The sequence below is a fragment of the Lissotriton vulgaris genome, chromosome 5, assembly GCF_964263255.1.
Source record: "Lissotriton vulgaris chromosome 5, aLisVul1.2, whole genome shotgun sequence".
NCBI lineage: Eukaryota > Metazoa > Chordata > Amphibia > Caudata > Salamandridae > Lissotriton > Lissotriton vulgaris.
The window spans coordinates 444120525-444140311 of NC_141693.1; the positions used below are offsets into that span (position 1 = coordinate 444120525).

At 45.1% G+C, this 19787-nt stretch overlaps 1 protein-coding gene across 3 annotated transcripts in view; it reads right to left on the bottom strand.

Moving 5' to 3' along the window:
- Positions 1 to 19787, bottom strand: part of AP5B1 (adaptor related protein complex 5 subunit beta 1) — an 80677-nt gene that overhangs the window by 20916 nt on the left and 39974 nt on the right. For 2 of the 3 annotated variants that reach the window (XM_086921875.1, XM_086921874.1), the window contains exons 2-3: positions 5420 to 5567; positions 5123 to 5159 (exon numbers count right to left, since the gene is read on the bottom strand). The exons of the other annotated variant lie outside the window; for it this stretch is intronic. The gene's annotated coding sequence lies outside the window, so the exon portion shown is untranslated. The remainder of the gene's footprint in view (positions 1 to 5122; positions 5160 to 5419; positions 5568 to 19787) is intronic. 3 annotated transcript variants of the gene reach the window in all.

Genomic DNA, 19787 nt, shown 5'->3' on the forward strand with positions numbered 1-19787 from the left:
TTACATGGTCACTCCTTCTCCCCTTTCAATCTGCTCTACGGACAAATTCCACCCTACTCCACATTATCAAGGACATTTCCAGGCGTTGTTAATGTTTGTGGTTGAAATTTCTTACTCAAATCCTGCCATTAATAACATTTGGAATGGAGACCAAATGTGTTAAATAGATAGAAAGTTTAAGCTTTCTTGTATGGAAAACAGCCTGAGTGTAGGACACCAATCAACAACCTGTGCCCCAAAAACTGGATCTGAAAAGTTCATTGTAGCACAGCACGTAGTAAACTATTGTATGCATTTAGAATACTTTCACATACCTCTGGAGCAAACATATGCTGGCAGATATATCTAATCCAGCGCTTAATTTAAACCACACATTATTTATGATACACATACAAACGAAAGTGAGGCACCGTTGTTTATTCTGTGCAGAAGATACAAAACAAAGTGAGATAGTAAAAACAGGCTTTGGCACGTAATATTGGAAAAGTATCTTAACGCCCATGGAAGATACATTGGTCAGTGACACTTGAGGTTTATTGTGGCTGAGCACATGTTGATTCATATACAACAATGTAGAAAACAGGAGCCCATTAAATTGGACAATATTTGCCAGTGCAAGCTATTAAGTGATTTATCTGTTTGTGTATAATATATATATATATATATATATATATATATATATATATATATATATTATATTATATTAATTATATTATATGTATATACACACACAAATCCTTCTTGGGAGAAGAAAGGAGGATCGCACTCCAGCTGCTATTTTCCAGTGATTAATTTATTCTTAAATCATTTGAGCAAAAACACAGACCAAACTAACGCATTTCGATATTGCAAAAACACCTTGCTCATATATACACACACATATACATTTTTTTTTTTTACCTACTGGCACTTGCCAGGTCCCCTGTGCTGAACATGTCTGTGCAAAGTAAATAAAGGGTAGAGGTACCCTGGCCCCATGGGTGTGTTAGAGGGGACATTATCATTTTTTTCCTCCTTTCTCTCAACACGTGGGAACCCCTGGATCTCCCGTGGTGCTCAACGCTACCCCGTCCCCAGTGTAACCGTGAATCCTAATGCAGCTTATCAGAGGCCCGGTCTCCTTTGTCCACTACTCTGCAAATCCGCCAACTGGTGCACTACTTGTCGGGGAATGAAGTCCCCTTGGAAGCTGAGGGTCCTTGGAGGCCAAGAACCCCTCCTGTTACCACTAGTAAGCCCCACATAGCGGTTTTGCTGAGAGCTCGGAGGCCCCACACCCTTTGTCCACCGATCTGCCAACCCGCCTCCTGGTTCACTACTGGTTGTTGCATTACTGGTTGGGGGATGAAATCCCCTCGGATGCTGAGGGTCCTTGGGGGCCAAGAACCCCTACTGTTACCACAATTCAATGGAGAGAAAACGGAGGTCCTGATTTTGGGGGAAAATAAAGATCTTTGGGGTTCCCAACACTGGCCCGCTGAGATGGGTGCTTTTCCTCAGCCCTCCTGCCAAATTCACAATCTAGGCTTAATCATCGATTATCAATTATCTATGAGGCAACAAGTCGTGAAGGTGGCTGCAACCTGTTTCACCATCCTGAAATGGCTCAAAAAGATTATCTAGATGTTGCCTAGTCCCACTCAGAACTGTAGTCAAGGCTGGTGGAGGAGTGTGGCTCACTGATTAGAGCGGCAGACCCTGATGCAGAGGTCTGGCCCGGGACCAGGGTTCAATTCCCGACGCGGCAGGGTCCTGAGCCCAATAATGTCCACGGACTCGATAATTCTCGCCTCGGTGCCTACTCTAATCATGGGGTCCCATGCTGCAACTCTGGGCAATAGCTTGCTTAATCTCCATTACGGCGGCCCACCCACTGCGGGATGCCTGGCTTTCACCTTGGGGATGCCCAGTAGGGGTTATCTCACAGGGAAAAAGCCAGGACGGGTTCCCAAGGCAAGCGCCTTGATGCCTTTGGGTGATACGTGCGCTATATAAGTCGCAATACATACATACACACAGGCTTTTGTCACCTCTAGACTGGACTACGGTAACATTCTTTATCTGGGGGTTAACAAAGATATGATACACAAGCTGCAGGTGGTGCAGAACTCCGCCGCCAGACTGCTCTGTGAAGTCCCCAGAGCAGCCCCTATTTCTGGCTCTCTGGGTGACCATCATTGGCTCAGGGTAGAGAACCAAATAGAGTTCAAAGCCCTAAGCTATATGTATAAGATCAAATCTGGAGTGGCTCCTCAATACCTACAAGCCCTGGCTCACCCTTATTTGTCCTCACGCACTTTTTGCTCTACCACTGAGGCAAACTTTTCGATCACTAGAATCAGACTGTCATAAATGGGCGGTAGATCTTTTTCCTGCTTGGGTCCCTCCTTATGGGACGTTCTTCCTGTGTCGCTCCGCAGTGAAACTGCCTACGGGAACTTCCGCAAATGCCTAAAAACTTGGCTGTTCAACCAATTTTCGTTCCCCTCTTTCTCTGTTCCTTTCAGGTTGGCACCGGGAAACCCTTTTTTGGTAGCGGTTGTGCCTTACATAATCTAAATAACATAACATAACCAGTCAGTCCCACACAGCGGGGTTGCTGAGAATTTATGGCGGGAGACCGTTGCAGTTTTTCTATATATATTCTCTCCACTAATAATTCGGCAGCAGACGAAATGACACACACACACGATAATACCCTGTGAATAACAATCATATGTATAATATATTTTGATTAAAAATTACATATGGTCTCAAAAAATTAAAAAAAATTACTAGATAAGTTTTAACAGCAAGTAATGTATGTGTTATACTGGATTCCAGATTCAAAAATCTAATGGGCTTGTTAAATCAGAAAGCCAGATCAGTCATAAAATCTACTGTGAATTTTGGGAAATTAAAAAGGTTGGATTCTTGGATGGATGCACAGTTCAGAGGTCACCTCTTCTGACATGGTTTAAGGCACTATTAGTTTAAAACTGTTGAGCGTGCAAGAGAAAGGTCTGGAGCAGGCTTTAGTGACAGTGAACAAAATTATTTTGATGGGCTGGGAAGCACAATTGCAGCCAGGCTTGATGACTGTGTTTCAGGTTTAATTTTACAAATCCAGTTATGAAAAAACATGCTTTTTCCTTGAAGAAAACTAGGAACATTTTTTAAAAATTATATACGAGACGATGGCAACCCATACATGTTCACAGTTAATTTAATGATATGTTTCGTTTTCCTACCTTTCTACTGTTACTTAGATCTTCACGGAGAAACCTCAAATATAATGGACTTTTTATTTTTAATTTGTTTTGTTAGAATTACATTTCATTTTTGTGACTAGAGTTTGTAGAGAATATAAGATTTTTGGAAAGTGAGATTTCATAAAATTGTTGTTTAAATATAGCAAGTGAATCAGTTAAAATTGACAACTTGCTGGTCGTAGAGAGAAGTGTGTACTTCATTTTTTTTACGCCTGACCAGGAAAGAATGAACTGATTCAGTGAAAAAGGATGTCTTTTCTTACTAGAGAAATAACAATTTCTATCAGCAGAGACTTGTTTAGGAGTGTTTCGTCTACAATGTTCTTTGTAGCTGTGAGGTCACTCCCCGTCACTTACCCTACAAGTAATAGGCATATATAGTTAGGCAAACATTTTTGACCTTTAATTAAGGGCCATTGTGGTACAGCTTAGGCATGCAACGTTTGGTACACCCCTAAACATTGTCTACCTTTGCTTCATGTTCAATGCTACATGCCCTTTCCTAGTTTTATTCGGTCATATTGAGAGACCTTGAACTAATACGCAACAGTCAAGCTGCTTGAGGCCCTTAAAGCCCTATGTGATCAGTCTATAAGTTATTACCAGTATGCATACACTGCTACATTTGGCATTCCTTTCCGGTCCCTGCTTAGTTTCTATTAGGCTTATCTCAAGAACTCTGTGTAAGAACATGCACTGAATTCATCCGGATTACTTTCCATCAATAAAATAATCACACTTTTTACCTGAGATGGTTTGAACTACTTTAATTTATACAGATTTACATGAACAAAAGTTGTAATGAACTTTTTATCCGATTACGATAACAGCTCACATATGTTCAGCTGAAATAATTACTCATGTAAATGTTTTCAAAGATAAATTTTGTAATTTACGTGAACTACGTTATCAATGTAGGTTAATCTTATTGACAGAATTTCGCTTGATTAGCATCTTTTCATTTTACATTTAACAAAGATAGGTTTGCAAAGATCGATATAACATTAGTTACGCAGTATTCGGTACTGCTGGAGATAATAATACTTTACAAGAGACCTTGCCAAGGGAAAACTCTGTCAAAGCACTAACGAACAGCCTTCCAGATGTTCCAGCAATAGCGAAGTACTGATTAACACGCAATACATAGTAGTAACATGGACCTATTTAATGCCTGGGTAGCTTATGCTACCGAGGTAAACTCAGAGTATGATATTGGTACTTGCACTGGGTTTGCTGTTCTATTAAAACTGTACAGCTCTTTCATGATTCTGTTATGGAATACTGTGAAAACAAATTTACATGTGCAGTGTCCCATTAATTCTTGGGCTGGTCTGCAGATATGAACACATCATATATTACCTCAAACTAGTTTCCCATATTCCCTTCAACAACCATCTCCATTTATGTATCACTCACTCTGTTTTAGGTTATTATGTACCACTTGTTAATGCAAGTACACCACTGTTACAAAGGTTTTTCAGTATCTTGTTTAGCGATACCAGAGGTTAGTTATTCACAATATCATGTAATACCCATTTTCTTATCTCGACCTTACTCTAAAATTAACATAGACTCCTACCCTCCAAGATTTTATGCTGTAATGTTTTACAATTGCATGTTTTTGTCCCCACGAAATGCTTCAACTTTTATAAAGACGTCGGTTACTCATGTCTTAGCGCTTTAAATTGAATTACCCTTTGACGCTATGAACACATCTCATTCTGACATTCCCAGAGGAAGTGATACAAGAAAAGATGTGGGCAACCCCCATCTTGCCCAGTGGAAATTGTCTGCGTGGACACTACAATATGAAAGTAATCCCATATGCCCAAGTACCTCCTCCTTGGGGTTAAAATTGAGGCTGTACATACCAGATGCAGTAGCTTCAGTTCAAATGAAGCCAGCAGAATATTTATTTATTTATTTTTTATTTATTTTTTTATTTTTAGCATTTGTTAAGCGCGAACAATTGCCCGCAGGCGTCTCGGCGCTGTACTGATGTATGCTCTCCTATAAGGTATCATGGATAAGTGGGAATTTTTAAAGATTAAATAACCAGGTTTTCAGTTTTTTCCTAAATGATATCAAATTTGGGCTAGATCGTATGGATTGCGGGACAGTGTTCCATATTTATTTATTTTTAGCATTTGTTAAGCGCGAACATATATATATGAGATGTAGCTACATTTTATCACTGCTGGCAGATGGTGAAAAGTACTGTAGCTTGGATCTGATGGTCTCTTAACACGACTGCCTTGCAGGATGACAGCAGTGCCACTGTTTGAGCTGTGGACTCCCAGGCCAGACAGCTTACATCTGTAGGCAAACAAGACAACAGAGTTCATTTTACAACAAAATAATAAGGATTATTTGCCCATTGTCCGAATATGATGCATTCTCTTTAGGTCTTATCTAGATTTCCTTGAGCACATGCTATGATTTGTGTAGATTGTCCTGCCAGTTAGCTTTTTTTAATACAAGATAGGATGCCTCATGATAACTACATGCACATCTGCCACATTTAGAAGTTGTGTATAATCTGTGCAATCATACCTTTCATCAAGATTATAAAATGGGTTATGGAACACTGAAATTCAAGTCTAAATATACTTTTCTATTTATTTACTTGGGAATGCCAGGGACTTAACCACATCTAGGAAATGAAAATACACACCATAGTAATTCTAGATCAATTTAGGGTAACGTTCTAACAACGTGTCACCCCTGATAACTACCCTGAGATTTGCACTTCATGCAGAGGGACAAGTAAAATGCTTAAATTGAGGGTGACATACTGTCCTACTGTTGCAATAACAACAAAGCTATTAGTCAGATATCTAATCCCTAACTTTTGTAAGCACTTCACCCCCAGAATCAGGATTTTAAAACACATTTGTGTGTTTAAGGCGATCAAGCATAAAGGTTTTCCAATATTGCGGATATGATCCAATACATTTTAGTCCTAAACTTAAATGATCAGCTGCATTTTGATGAACTTTATAAATAATTAACTGCACAGGATAAAAATAAAGAGGTGTGGGGTGGATCAATTATTTCATGCAACTTAGAGACAATTACTTTATTCAGAGGCATTTAATGCGGTTACAGCGGCGTGATGCACATTTATACTCCATGTATAAGGTAGCGCAAACCCGAGTCTGAGATAAAAACTAGAAAAGGTCGTAGTAATTAAACTGCAAAATTGAAGAGTACAAATTTGTAAAGCATTACAAAAAGAATAGCGGAGTAATATCTATTAAAACAGATAGATAAAACCTTCAAAGAACAAACCAGATTATACTAATTTATGACATATCAACAACGTGTCGGTTTCTTCAAAACAAAGTTTAAAATGTTATGGATTTCATCAGAATGTTTGCTCCTGTGATTTAGAGCAGTTTAACTGGTAGCATATTGTGGGTGCAAACAGCACAGATCCGCAGTTCACAAACAACCTAATAACGACCTGGGACTATATGTGTGTGAACGCAAGAGTCGGTCAAACACAGCAGTACATTACGGTCTTAGATTGTACTTCAGTGCATAAAATTAACAGTGAAAACAATTATGCCTATTTCGATTTGTCCCCACCTTATATATATTTTTGGATTCATACTTGCTCGGGGAATGCCACGTCTAGTCTAAACAACTGGTCCAAATAGCCTCTTACTGATTTTGAAAGTCGGTCTAGTTTCCATAAATGGGCAGCTTTCATGCACCTCCTCTGAATAGAAGTTGGGTTTCTCCCACAAATTAGAAGTCGCTAGAAATCGCAAAAATATGAAATATATACCATCACGAAGAAAATTGTATAACCAGTAATAAATATTTTTCCTCTCAACCCGAATTTGAAAGCTGGGATGAAGAAGACAATCTTAGGAAGGGAGACCTTTTGTATGTGCTTCTTTTAGAGAAAAAAACAAACAAGCTTTTGTAAAAAGCACTATTTTTTGATTTATGCAAAAATATATGCTTTGCCATACTTTATGTATTTCTAAGGCTCCTTCTGGGTACATCACAAACCCTGGCCATCTTCCAATCCCCAACTTGTGGGGGAAAGGGTACAGATTCGGCTTGTAAATTAAATGTGGGGGAAAAAACATTATAAAGGCGTAACTGAAATGTAAAAAATATCAAAATAGGCTTAGTCTTTGAGGGAGAGCAACTTCAGTGGCGTTGGAGGGGGGATAACCTCAGCGCTTAACCTAATCATTTGTAGCATGCATCTCTCCGCCCAAATCTAAAGATGTTCTCTCGTACCCAATTCATCTACACGCATTCAGATCTATTACCATGCCATGCTGATTTTTTTCCTGGTTCATGTTATTAGCTCTAAAGCGCCTTCTCCGAGATGCACCCCCATTATTTCTTCTTAAGTTGTATATCTACGAGTCGAAGGCAAGTGGACACTTTATCTCCCACCGTCAGGAGCCTTTTAGGAATTAAAAGACACTGAATAAAGAAAATGAATTATCAATTGATCACTTCCCTGCTAATCCACAAATTCTAACATAGTTAACCTCAGCCTCTCTTACAATCCTGGATAACTTCTATACCTCTTGGTGCCAGGACCTCCATAACAGTCACATTCTGGTAACCTACAGGAGACAGAAATTACTACACTTGAACAGGTAAAAAGTGGGTCTACTGCTACTTGTTAATAGGCACCACTACTGAAAAAACACATCTGGAGCAGATCGGCAAATGTTTCGCCATACCCTTATGGCCAAAGTCTTGGCGAGCTGTAACGCACCTAGCTCAAACTATTTACTGACGGAAACGACCTTCTAGAAGAAGTTTAATCAGGATTCAAGTACTGATACAGTATCAAGACTACAGCCTGGAAAATAGACGATGACAATACGTCTCTACTGAATAAATACTTATCGTGCCTCCTTATCCTCGTAGACCTACCAATGGCCTTTGAAAATGTGAATCATCACACCACTATCCTGAAAATCCTAAAAGAGAGTATGGGGCTGAAGGGCCTAGTCCTCAGTTTGTTCTCAACATACTTTGAAAATCAACTTCCTCTCCAACCCTGCGAAGCTTCAAAAAGGTTTCTATTCCACCCTCCATCCTCTTCAACCTCTACATGGAACCTTCGGCTTGTGTTCCAATGAGCTCTAATAATTAGTATCTTCTTTACGCTGAGGAAATCCACCATCTGAAATTTAGCTCCAAAAAGATGTTACATTTGTGGCCCTACTTTGTTGCTAACATTCAATCTTGAATGTCGCACAACCACCACCTTAAGCTTAACCCATTCACAAAAGAATTCCTCCTAATCTCCCTATCAAAATTCCCTGTCTCAATCCAAACATCGCTCAACTCTCTTATGGTGGTAAACTGTAATCCTATTAAACTAGTTAGGTGGTGAACTGAAATAAGACTTTCCCACCAGGATCTTCACTATTAACACTTCAATAGGCTTGTTCTGCTTTTCTTTAGTTTTCAACAAGGGTTTTTTAGGGCTCGCCTGCTGTGCGCATGTGCACAGCTGGAAGCTCTATAGGGGCTTAAACAGCGTTTAAACAAGCACGATTCCACTGGCGATTTCTTCAAGTGCATGTGCACTTTTTAGGGCATTGCGCAAGCGCAAGCCGTAAAAAGCGCGTGCACAATGCCACCAGCCGCCTGCCTGCCTCTCATTACCACATCAAAGGCAGCTTCTCAGCGTGCTCTCACCCCTAATTATTCACGGCCGCCGGCCGTGTCTCCTTTCATGCATCTACTTTAGTTTGCATTTCTCTTCTCATGACTTCTGGTGACTTGTTTTAGTATGCATGCGTTACTTTTTGTTTACTGTTGGTAGTGGATTTAATAGTCTCTGCAGGAGAGAGCTGGATCATCAACAGAAGCAACAGGTTTTACGTTTTTCAGTGCGACCCCCCCATGCACTCCCGTTAACAGCAAAATCAAGCACAACTCACATTTAAAACATGAATGCAAAATGTGACACACAACACAAGCCCTTTCATGCGCTCTTGACAGTCAGACTCCTACATTAACTGGGAGGGCACTGGCAAAGACTATGAAAAACTATCAGGTTAGTGAACAATCTGGAATACGTAGACCGTGATTAGCATAATTTCAATCTTGCTCATCCCCTAATAATTCACGGCCGGCCGGCCGTACTTTCAGTTTCACGGCCACCGGCCGTATCTCCTTTTATGCATCTACTTTAGTTTGCAATATAAAAACAAGCATTGGAAATGCAATAGGTCTCGCATTAGGAAAGTTTGAGCTATTGGTATTGTAAATGAAACTTTTTTTATTATGTGTTGGTTTTGAAAGTAGCAAAATTAATAGCTTTGTCAGTTACAATGTCAATAGTTTTAACTTTTGCAAATGTGACACCTATAGCATTTGTAATGCAATGTGTGTTGTATTGACTTAGATGTCTTGATATTACAAATAACAATGGCTTTTAATTTTGTAAATAATTAATACTTAAATAAAAGTAATTGTAATTTATAATGGCCATAGCTTAAACGTTTGTAAATAACTTTTGTGAAGATTATGTTCAGTGCATTTTATTGTGACAAAAATCCAAGAACATTGCATTTGCACCTACACACACACAGAGCCACACACATATAGATGTGGTGGTGGTGGTGGATGTGGTGGTGGTGGTGGTGGATGTGGGGGTGGATGTGGTGGTGGATGTGGTGGTGGATGTGGTGGTGGATGTGGTGGATGTGGTGGTGATGTGGTGGTGGTGGTGATGTGGTGGTGGTGGTGGATGTGGTGGTGGTGGTGGTGATGTGGTGGTGGTGGATGCGGTGGTGGATGTGGTGGTGGAAGTGATGGTGGTGGATGCGGTGGTGGATGAGGTGGCGGATGAGGTGGTGGATGTGCTGGTGGATGTGGTGGTGGTGGATGCGGTGTTGGATGTGGTGGTGGTGGTGGTGGATGTGGTGGTGGTGGATGCGGTGGAAGTGGTGGTGGATGTGGTGGTGGTGGATGTAGTGGTGGTGGTGGATGTGGTGGTGGATGTGGCGGTCGATTTCATGGTGGATATGGAGGTGGTGGTGAATGTGGTGGTGGTGGATGTGATGGTGGATGTGATGGTGGATGTGGTTGTGATGGTGGATGCGGTGGTGGTGGTGGAAGTGATGGTGGTAGGTGTGGTGGATGTAGTGGTGGTGGATGCGGTGGTGGATGAGGTGGTGGATGAGGTGGTGGTGGATGTGGTGGTGGTGGATGCGGTGGTGGATGTGGTGGTGGTGGTGGATGTGGTGGTGGTGGATGCGGTGGAAGTGGTGGATGTGGTAGTGGATGTGGTGGTGGATGCGGTGGATGTGGTGGTGGTGGTGGATGTGATGGTGGATGTGGTTGTGATGGTGGATGCGGTGGTGATGGTGGATGCGGTGGTGGTGGTGGAAGTGATGGTGGTGGGTGTGGTGGATGTAGTGGTGGTGGATGCGGTGGTGGATGTGGTGGTGGTGGTGGATGTGGTGGTGGTGGATGTGGTGGTGGTGGATGTGGTGGATGTGGTGGTGGATGTGGTGGCGGATGCGGTGGATGTGGTGGTGGTGGTGGTGGATGTGGTGGTGGTGGTGGTGGATGTGATGGTGGTGGTGGATGTGATGGTGGATGTGGTGGTGGTGGATGTGGCGGTGGATTTTATGGTGGATATGGAGGTGATGGTGGATGTGGATGTGGTGGTGGTGGTGGATGTGATGGTGGATGTGATGGTGGATGTGGTTGTGATGGTGGATGCGGTGGTGGTGGTGGTGGAAGTGATGGTGGTGGGTGTGGTGGATGTAGTGGTGGTGGATGCGGTGGTGGATGAGGTGGTGGATGAGGTGGTGGTGGATGTGGTGGTGGTGGATGTGGTGGTGGATGTGGTGGTGGTGGTGGTGGATGCGGTGGTGGATGCGGTGCAAGTGGTGGATGTGGTGGTGGATGTGGTGGTGGATGCGGTGGATGTGGTGGTGGTGGTGGATGTGATGGTGAATGTGGTGGTGATGGTGGATGTGGTGGTGGATGTGGTGGTGGATGTGGTGGATGCGGTGGTGGTGGTTGTAGTGGATGTGGTGGTGGATGCAGTGGTGGTGGGTGTGGTGGTGGTGGTGCATGCGGTGGTGGTCGATGCGGTGGTGGTCGATGTGGTGGTGGTGGATGTGGTGGTGAATGTGGCGGTGGATGTCATGGTGGATGTGGAGGTGATGGTGGATGTGATGGTGGATGTGGTGGTGGCGGTGGGGGTGGTGGATGTGATGGTGGATGTGGTGGTGATGGTGGATGTGGTGGTGATGTGGTGAAAGTGGTGGTGGATGTGGTGGTGGTGAATGCGGTGGTGGATGAGGTGGTGGTGGTGGATGAGGTGGTGGATGTGGTGGTGGATGTGGTGGTGGTGGATGTGGTGGTGGTGGATGCGGTGGTGGTGGATGCGGTGGTGGTGGATGTGGTGGTGGTGGATGTGGAGGTGGTGGATGTGGAGGAAGTGGTGGATGTGGTGGTGGTGGTGGTGGATGCGGTGGATGTGGTGGTGGTGGTGGGTGTGGTGGTGGTGGATGTGGTGGTGGTGGGTGTGGTGGTGGTGGGTGTGGTGGTGGATGTGGCGGTGGTGGATGTGGTGGTGGATGCGGTGGTGGATGTGGCGGTGGATGTGGCGGTGGATGTGGCGGTGGATGTGGCGGTGGATGTGGTGGTGGTGGATGCGGTGGTGAAGTGGTGGTGGATGTGGTGGTGGATGTGGTGGTGGATGTGGTGGTGATGGTGGATGTGTTGGTGATTGTCGTGGTGATGGTGGATGTGGTGGTGGATGTGGTGGTGGATGCGGTGGATGTGGTGGTGGTGGATGCAGAGGATGTGGTGGTGGTGGATGCAGAGGATGTGGTGGATGCGGTGGTGGTGGTGGATGCGGTGGTGGTTGTAGTGGATGTGGTGGTGGGTGTGGTGGTGGATGCGGCGGTGGTGGATGTGGTGGTGGTGGATGCGGTGGTGGATGCAGTGGTGGATGTGGCGGTGGATGTGGTGGTGGTGGATGCGGTGGTGAAGTGGTGGTGGATGTGGTGGTGGTGGATGTGGTGGTGGATGTGGTGGTGATGGTGGATGTGGTGGTGATTGTGGTGGTGATGGTTGATGTGGTGGTGGATGCGGTGGATGTGGTGGTGGTGGATGCGGTGGTGGTGGTGGATGCAGTGGTGGTTGTAGTGGATGTGGTGGTGGGTGTGGTGGTGGATGCGGTGGTGGTGGATGTGGTGGTGGTGGATGCGGTGGTGGATGAGGTGGTGGATGAGGTGGTGATGGTTGTGGTGGTGGTGGTGGATGTGTTGGTGGTGGATGCGGTGGATGTGGTGGTGGATGTGGTGGTGGTGGATGTGGCGGTGGTGGATGTGGCGGTGGTGGATGTGGCGGTGGTGGATGTGGCGGTGGTGGTGGATGTGGCGGTGGTGGTGGATGTGGCGGTGGTGGTGGATGTGGCGGTGGTGGATATCACTGCACTGGGCTGATATGATCTTTGACAAAAAGTTTTTTTCATTTCTTCTCTCCTAAGCCTGGACTTTATGTTGACCCTATGGTGGCATATAATGCTAAGCACATAACCAATTTAGCATACATTCCATAGCACAACATAGTAAAACATACCACAACACTTTAAATATGTATTTGTATGTGGTCGCTGCACATCCTGTTTTTTTTGTTTTATTATTTTAGAGTTTACTAATGTTATTGTATTTAATTATCAAACACAAATTATCTAGAAAAGAGGGCCTGATTTTCCTTTGTTTTAACTTTAAGATAGCTCAACGGGTTAAACACATTAGCTGAGACTGACGTTTTGCTATTAATTAACAGGTTCCCCGACATTATTAATGCAGCCTAAGCCATTCATCCTTCTGAGGTACGTAACTTGTGTTGGATGTGGTGGTGGTGGTGGTGGATGTGGTGGTGGTGGATGCGGTGGAAGTGGTGGTGGATGTGGTGGTGGTGGATGTAGTGGTGGTGGTGGATGTGGTGGTGGATGTGGCGGTCGATTTCATGGTGGATATGGAGGTGGTGGTGAATGTGGTGGTGGTGGATGTGATGGTGGATGTGATGGTGGATGTGGTTGTGATGGTGGATGCGGTGGTGGTGGTGGAAGTGATGGTGGTGGGTGTGGTGGATGTAGTGGTGGTGGATGCGGTGGTGGATGAGGTGGTGGATGAGGTGGTGGTGGATGTGGTGGTGGTGGATGCGGTGGTGGATGTGGTGGTGGTGGTGGATGTGGTGGTGGTGGATGCGGTGGAAGTGGTGGATGTGGTAGTGGATGTGGTGGTGGATGCGGTGGATGTGGTGGTGGTGGTGGATGTGATGGTGGATGTGGTTGTGATGGTGAATGCGGTGGTGATGGTGGATGCGGTGGTGGTGGTGGAAGTGATGGTGGTGGGTGTGGTGGATGTAGTGGTGGTGGATGCGGTGGTGGTGGTGGTGGATGTGGTGGCGGATGCGGTGGATGTGGTGGTGGTGGATGTGATGGTGGATGTGGTGGTGGATGTGGTGGTGGTGGATGTGGCGGTGGATTTTATGGTGGATATGGAGGTGATGGTGGATGTGGATGTGGTGGTGGTGGTGGATGTGATGGTGGATGTGATGGTGGATGTGGTTGTGATGGTGGATGCGGTGGTGGTGGTGGAAGTGATGGTGGTGGGTGTGGTGGATGTAGTGGTGGTGGATGCAGTGGTGGATGAGGTGGTGGATGAGGTGGTGGTGGATGTGGTGGTGGTGGATGTGGTGGTGGATGTGGTGGTGGTGGTGGTGGATGCGGTGGTGGATGTGGTGGATGTGGTGGTGGTGGATGCGGTGCAAGTGGTGGATGTGGTGGTGGATGTGGTGGTGGATGCGGTGGATGTGGTGGTGGTGGTGGATGTGATGGTGAATGTGGTGGTGATGGTGGATGTGGTGGTGGATGTGGTGGTGGATGTGGTGGATGCGGTGGTGGTGGTTGTAGTGGATGTGGTGGTGGATGCAGTGGTGGTGGGTGTGGTGGTGGTGGTGCATGCGGTGGTGGTCGATGCGGTGGTGGTCGATGTGGTGGTGGTGGATGTGGTGGTGAATGTGGCGGTGGATGTCATGGTGGATGTGGAGGTGATGGTGGATGTGATGGTGGATGTGGTGGTGGTGGTGGGGGTGGTGGATGTGATGGTGGATGTGGTGGTGAATGTGGTGGTGATGTGGTGAAAGTGGTGTGGATGTGGTGGTGGTGAATGCGGTGGAGGATGAGGTGGTGGATGAGGTGGTGGATGTGGTGGTGATTGTGGTGGTGGTGGATGTGGTGGTGGTGGATGCGGTGGTGGTGGATGCGGTGGTGGTGGATGTGGTGGTGGTGGATGTGGAGGTGGTGGATGTGGAGGAAGTGGTGGATGTGGTGGTGGTGGATGCGGTGGATGTGGTGGTGGTGGTGGGTGTGGTGGTGGTGGATGTGGTGGTGGTGGATGTGGTGGTGGTGGGTGTGGTGGTGGTGGATGTGGTGGTGGATGTGGCGGTGGTGGATGTGGCGGTGGATGCGGTGGTGGATGTGGCGGTGGATGTGGCGGTGGATGTGGCGGTGGATGTGGATGTGATTGTGGATGTGGTGGTGGTGGATGCGGTGGTGAAGTGGTGGTGGATGTGGTGGTGGATGTGGTGGTGGATGTGGTGGTGATGGTGGATGTGTTGGTGATTGTCGTGGTGATGGTGGATGTGGTGGTGGATGTGGTGGTGGATGCGGTGGATGTGGTGGTGGTGGATGCAGAGGATGTGGTGGTGGTGGATGCAGAGGATGTGGTGGATGCGGTGGTGGTGGTGGATGCGGTGGTTGTTGTAGTGGATGTGGTGGTGGGTGTGGTGGTGGATGTGGCGGTGGTGGATGTGGTGGTGGTGGTGGATGCGGTGGTGGATGCAGTGGTGGATGTGGCGGTGGATGTGATGGTGGATGTGGTGGTGGTGGATGCGGTGGTGAAGTGGTGGTGGATGCGGTGGTGAAGTGGTGGTGGATGTGGTGGTGGTGGATGTGGTGGTGGATGTGGTGGTGGATGTGGTGGTGATGGTGGATGTGGTGGTGATTGTGGTGGTGATGGTTGATGTGGTGGTGGATATGGTGGTGGATGCGGTGGATGTGGTGGTGGTGGATGCGGTGGTGGTGGTGGATGCAGTGGTGGTTGTAGTGGATGTGGTGGTGGGTGTGGTGGTGGTGGATGCGGTGGTGGTGGATGTGGTGGTGGTGGATGCGGTGGTGGATGAGGTGGTGGATGAGGTGGTGATGGTTGTGGTGGTGGTGGTGGATGTGTTTGTGGTGGATGCGGTGGATGTGGTGGTGGTGGTGGATGTGGTGGTGGATGTGGCGGTGATGGATGTGGCGGTGGTGGATGTGGCGGTGGTGGATGTGGCGGTGGTGGTGGATGTGGCGGTGGTGGTGGATGTGGCGGTGGTGGTGGATGTGGCGGTGGTGGTGGATGTGGCGGTGGTGGTGGATGTGGCGGTGGTGGTGGATGTGGCGGTGGTGGATATCACTGCACTGGGCTGATATGATCTTTGACAAAAAGTTTTTTTCATTTCTTCTCTCCTAAGCCTGGACTTTATGTTGACCCTATGGTGGCATATAATGCTAAGCACATAACCAATTTAGCATACATTCCATAGCACAACATAGTAAAACATACCACAACACTTTAAATATGTATTTGTATGTGGTCGCTGCACATCCTGTTTTTTTTGTTTTATTATTTTAGAGTTTACTAATGTTATTGTATTTAATTATCAAACACAAATTATCTAGAAAAGAGGGCCTGATTTTCCTTTGTTTTAACTTTAAGATAGCTCAACGGGTTAAACACATTAGCTGAGACTGACGTTTTGCTATTAATTAACAGGTTCCCCGACATTATTAATGCAGCCTAAGCCATTCATCCTTCTGAGGTACGTAACTTTCATTCGCAGTGTTCTCTACATGAATACGCAGTTTGACAGAATGGGTCTATCATGTGAACTGTGGAACATTATGGAGAGGTGATTATTACTTGAAGCAAAAATACAGCCAATCACAGCAAAATGACTGCTACTGGCTAAACTGCTGTGACGTTTCTTTAGTTCCAAACAAGGAATCACGAGAGAGATTTGTTAACAAAACAAAATTTGAAAAGAAATATAACAGTGGAAGCAAACAAGGCATCCAATTTTTGAAATCCTGAACAGAGACAGTAACGTATTCATTGTGTAAGAGAAAAGACAGAGTCAGAAAACAAAACGAACTACAAACCTACAGACAGCACAGATAAGACAAGACGGAGGGCATTGCTGTGGGGAGGGGGGGGGAGGAGAAATGCGACACGGCCGCAGCAGGGGGCGGAGAGGCGATGGGGGAGAGACACGGCCGTAGTGTGAAGCAGCAGAGGCACTGAGGTACGTAACTTTCATTGGCAGTGTTCTCTACATGAATATGCAGTTTTACAGAATGGGTCTATCATGTGAACTGTGGAACATTATGGAGAGGTGATTATTACTTGAAGCAAAAATACAGCCAATCACAGCAAAATGACTGCTACTGGCTAAATTGCTGTGACGTTTCTTTAGTTCCAAACAAGGAATCACGAGAGAGATTTGTTAACAAAAAAAAATTTGAAAAGAAATAGAACAGTGGAAGCAAACAAGGCATACAATTTTTTAAATCCTGAACAGAGACAGTAACGTATTCATTGTGTAATAACGTATTCATTGTGTAAGAGAAAAGACAGTCAGAAAACAAAACGAAATACAAACCTACAGACAGCACAGATAAGACAAGACGGAGGGCATTGCTGTGGGGAGGGGGGAGGAGAAATGCGACACGCGGCATGAGGGTGTGAAGCAGCAGGGGCTTGAGAAGCGGCCGCCTTTGATGTGGTAATGCGAGGCAAGCGGCTGGTGGCATTGTGCACGCGCTTTCACATGCACTGGAAGAAATCGCCTGGGAATCGCCTGATCTCGGTAAGCTCTGGTTAAGTGCCTATATATCGAGCTCCCGCTCTCAATGCGCATGCGCATTGAGATAGGTCGCTCGACCTAATGAAACAAGGTGCACTAGGTTGTAAGCACTTGCACATCTCGTCAATTGCCATACAAGCAGGAGAAATACTTTTTTTTTTTTTTAAATACGATCATTCCCTCGTGATGAAATAAGAGACCCGACCACCCTCGATGCCTTGCAATTTTATTACATATGTGCTCAGGAGCCAATATAAACATTTCCATTTGTTAAGGAAGGTTATAATCTTCCTTCGAATCGGTCAGATGTGTACTTGCAGGCATGGAAGCAATTTTTACATGATATAAAAATAAAATCAATACCCCATCAGTCTATCAGCAAGGAATATGCAATTATTAAGAAATGCTGCATTTTGTTTATATTTTAAGCCCTAGGAGCGAGATGCGTCAAAAAACAAAAAACTTAAGCAGGTGCAGTTTCATTAAAAAAAAAAAAGCTTCGACAAAGTCAATATTAGGTATGGCATTGGTTAGCATCCTTTTGGCTTGCCGATGTTGGATTTGCCAAGTTTGTTTTGATAAAACGTTATTGTTGAGGAAGCTGCGAACCCTCGTTAGCATAGAATAAAACAAATTGTTCACAAGCAAAAAAACATTTGTATCTCAAAAAGCACACATAGCTATAGCAGTCCCTTGCACGAGGAAACAAGTCATTGAACGTTTTTAGCTGAAACACTTATTACAAGGGTTGAATGTTTACTGACATCGGATTACTTTCAATCAAATTTATAGAAACTGGTAGATTAGATACATCCAAGTCACGTAAATACAAAACATGTTGCATTACAAATGCTATAGGTGTCACATTTGCGAAAGTTATCACTATTGGCATTGTAAATGACAAAGCTGTTAATTTAACTAATTGAAAAATAACACATAAATAAAAAAATAACATTTATAAGACCAATAGCTCAAACTTTCCTAATGCGAGCCCTATTGCATTTATAATGCTTGTTTGTAGATGATAATGTGCTGTTCTTACAGTATGCAACACACCCTATGTAAAGGTGCTACAGATATTCCTATTTAGGGTGCTCTGCCATCCATCGAGTCTTCTCCACTGTTTATACACCTGCTAATATAGGAAATGCATTACATCTGTTCTACTAGTGAAGGGAAAGTAACCGTAGCGTGCTACCTGATGCTCATACATTCATGCACCATGACAATGGGTGTATCATCATGGAGTCAATAACTGGGAATCTGGTGCGCTTGAGCACAGACCATATTGAAACATCGGAGTGTGCAGTGTGTGTTAATTTGTGTTGGTTCTTGGCTCACTTTCTCCACTGGCAACAAGGCTATGACCTTGATATATGCTCTACATCTACCAGTTCCTGAAACCCTGAGGAGAGTAGCACTTGCTCCCTGGCCAAAACATGACAGGAGAACCATACTGGTAAGGGGCCTGCATCAAGCATTTGGAGACACCTGTCTCAGGATGGGCACTGCACTGATAACTGCAAGGCAGAGCTGATCAAGGAGAAAAATACTGGAAAACATAAGAAATTGGGGTAGTTGAAGACTACTTTTATAAGTAGAGGAAAGAAAATTAAGGAGAAGGCTAACATCAATAAACTTCTCATCATTTGCTTGAGCCAACATACTTAACTTATGCATGGGTCATACCATCAGCTTCTGACTAAACATGGTGAAGAATCATTTTGAAAAGTACTGGTGTAGCTGCAAGTGCTGCTTCATCTCTCTTTCACTGATCAGATCAGAGATGCATCTATAGTGCTAAGTGCACTGCATCAACCAACCCCAGTGCAGCACCTGCGTCTGCTGCTAATGGCCCACCCACCCCATAAATCTCTGGAATAGCAGCCGACTTCCACTTTTTGCTGAAGTTTCTACACCTAAAGTGGGAACATTAAAACATGCTCTATGGGCCAATGCAGCAATCATTTTATATCCACAAGTGGGACGGACTCCAAAGGGAAATGCTCCCTATTTCTGCACTCAGCAGGTGTAGAGAGAGATATTCCAATAATTTCAGAATCTGCCCTACACTGGAAACAAATCTGACCATGAAGCAGTGACAGATGCACTGGAAGAACACTTCAATCCTTAGTTGAATTCGGACTGGGAGAGGATTATCCTGAGGCATAACAAACGAATCTATAGCCAATTTTTTTGATAGATTAAGAGAGCTAGCTCGTGAATGTACTGATCAAAACCCGGCGAACGAAGTCATAGCTCAACTTATCCAAGGTGGTTGGTTTGGTTTTCAAATGTCTCATCCTATATGAACATCAAGTCTTTCTAAACAATGTTTTCATCTGCAGTAGATGACACTACTTATCCGATGTAAAAGTGGCAACAATGGAAACGGCACTCACCTAAATAATGGTGAACGTTTAGCCTGAGACCAGTCTAGTTCCCAGTGCACCTCATGCCAGACAGCGTGTTGGTCCTGTAAGCTTGTGCACTGCGGATATTGTCCAGGAAAATCACACTCTGAATTTGATTGTCCAACACAGAGGAAAGCATGTTCTGCTTCCGGCCAGCTGAACCATGTGAAGATATATCATGGAGGTTGTA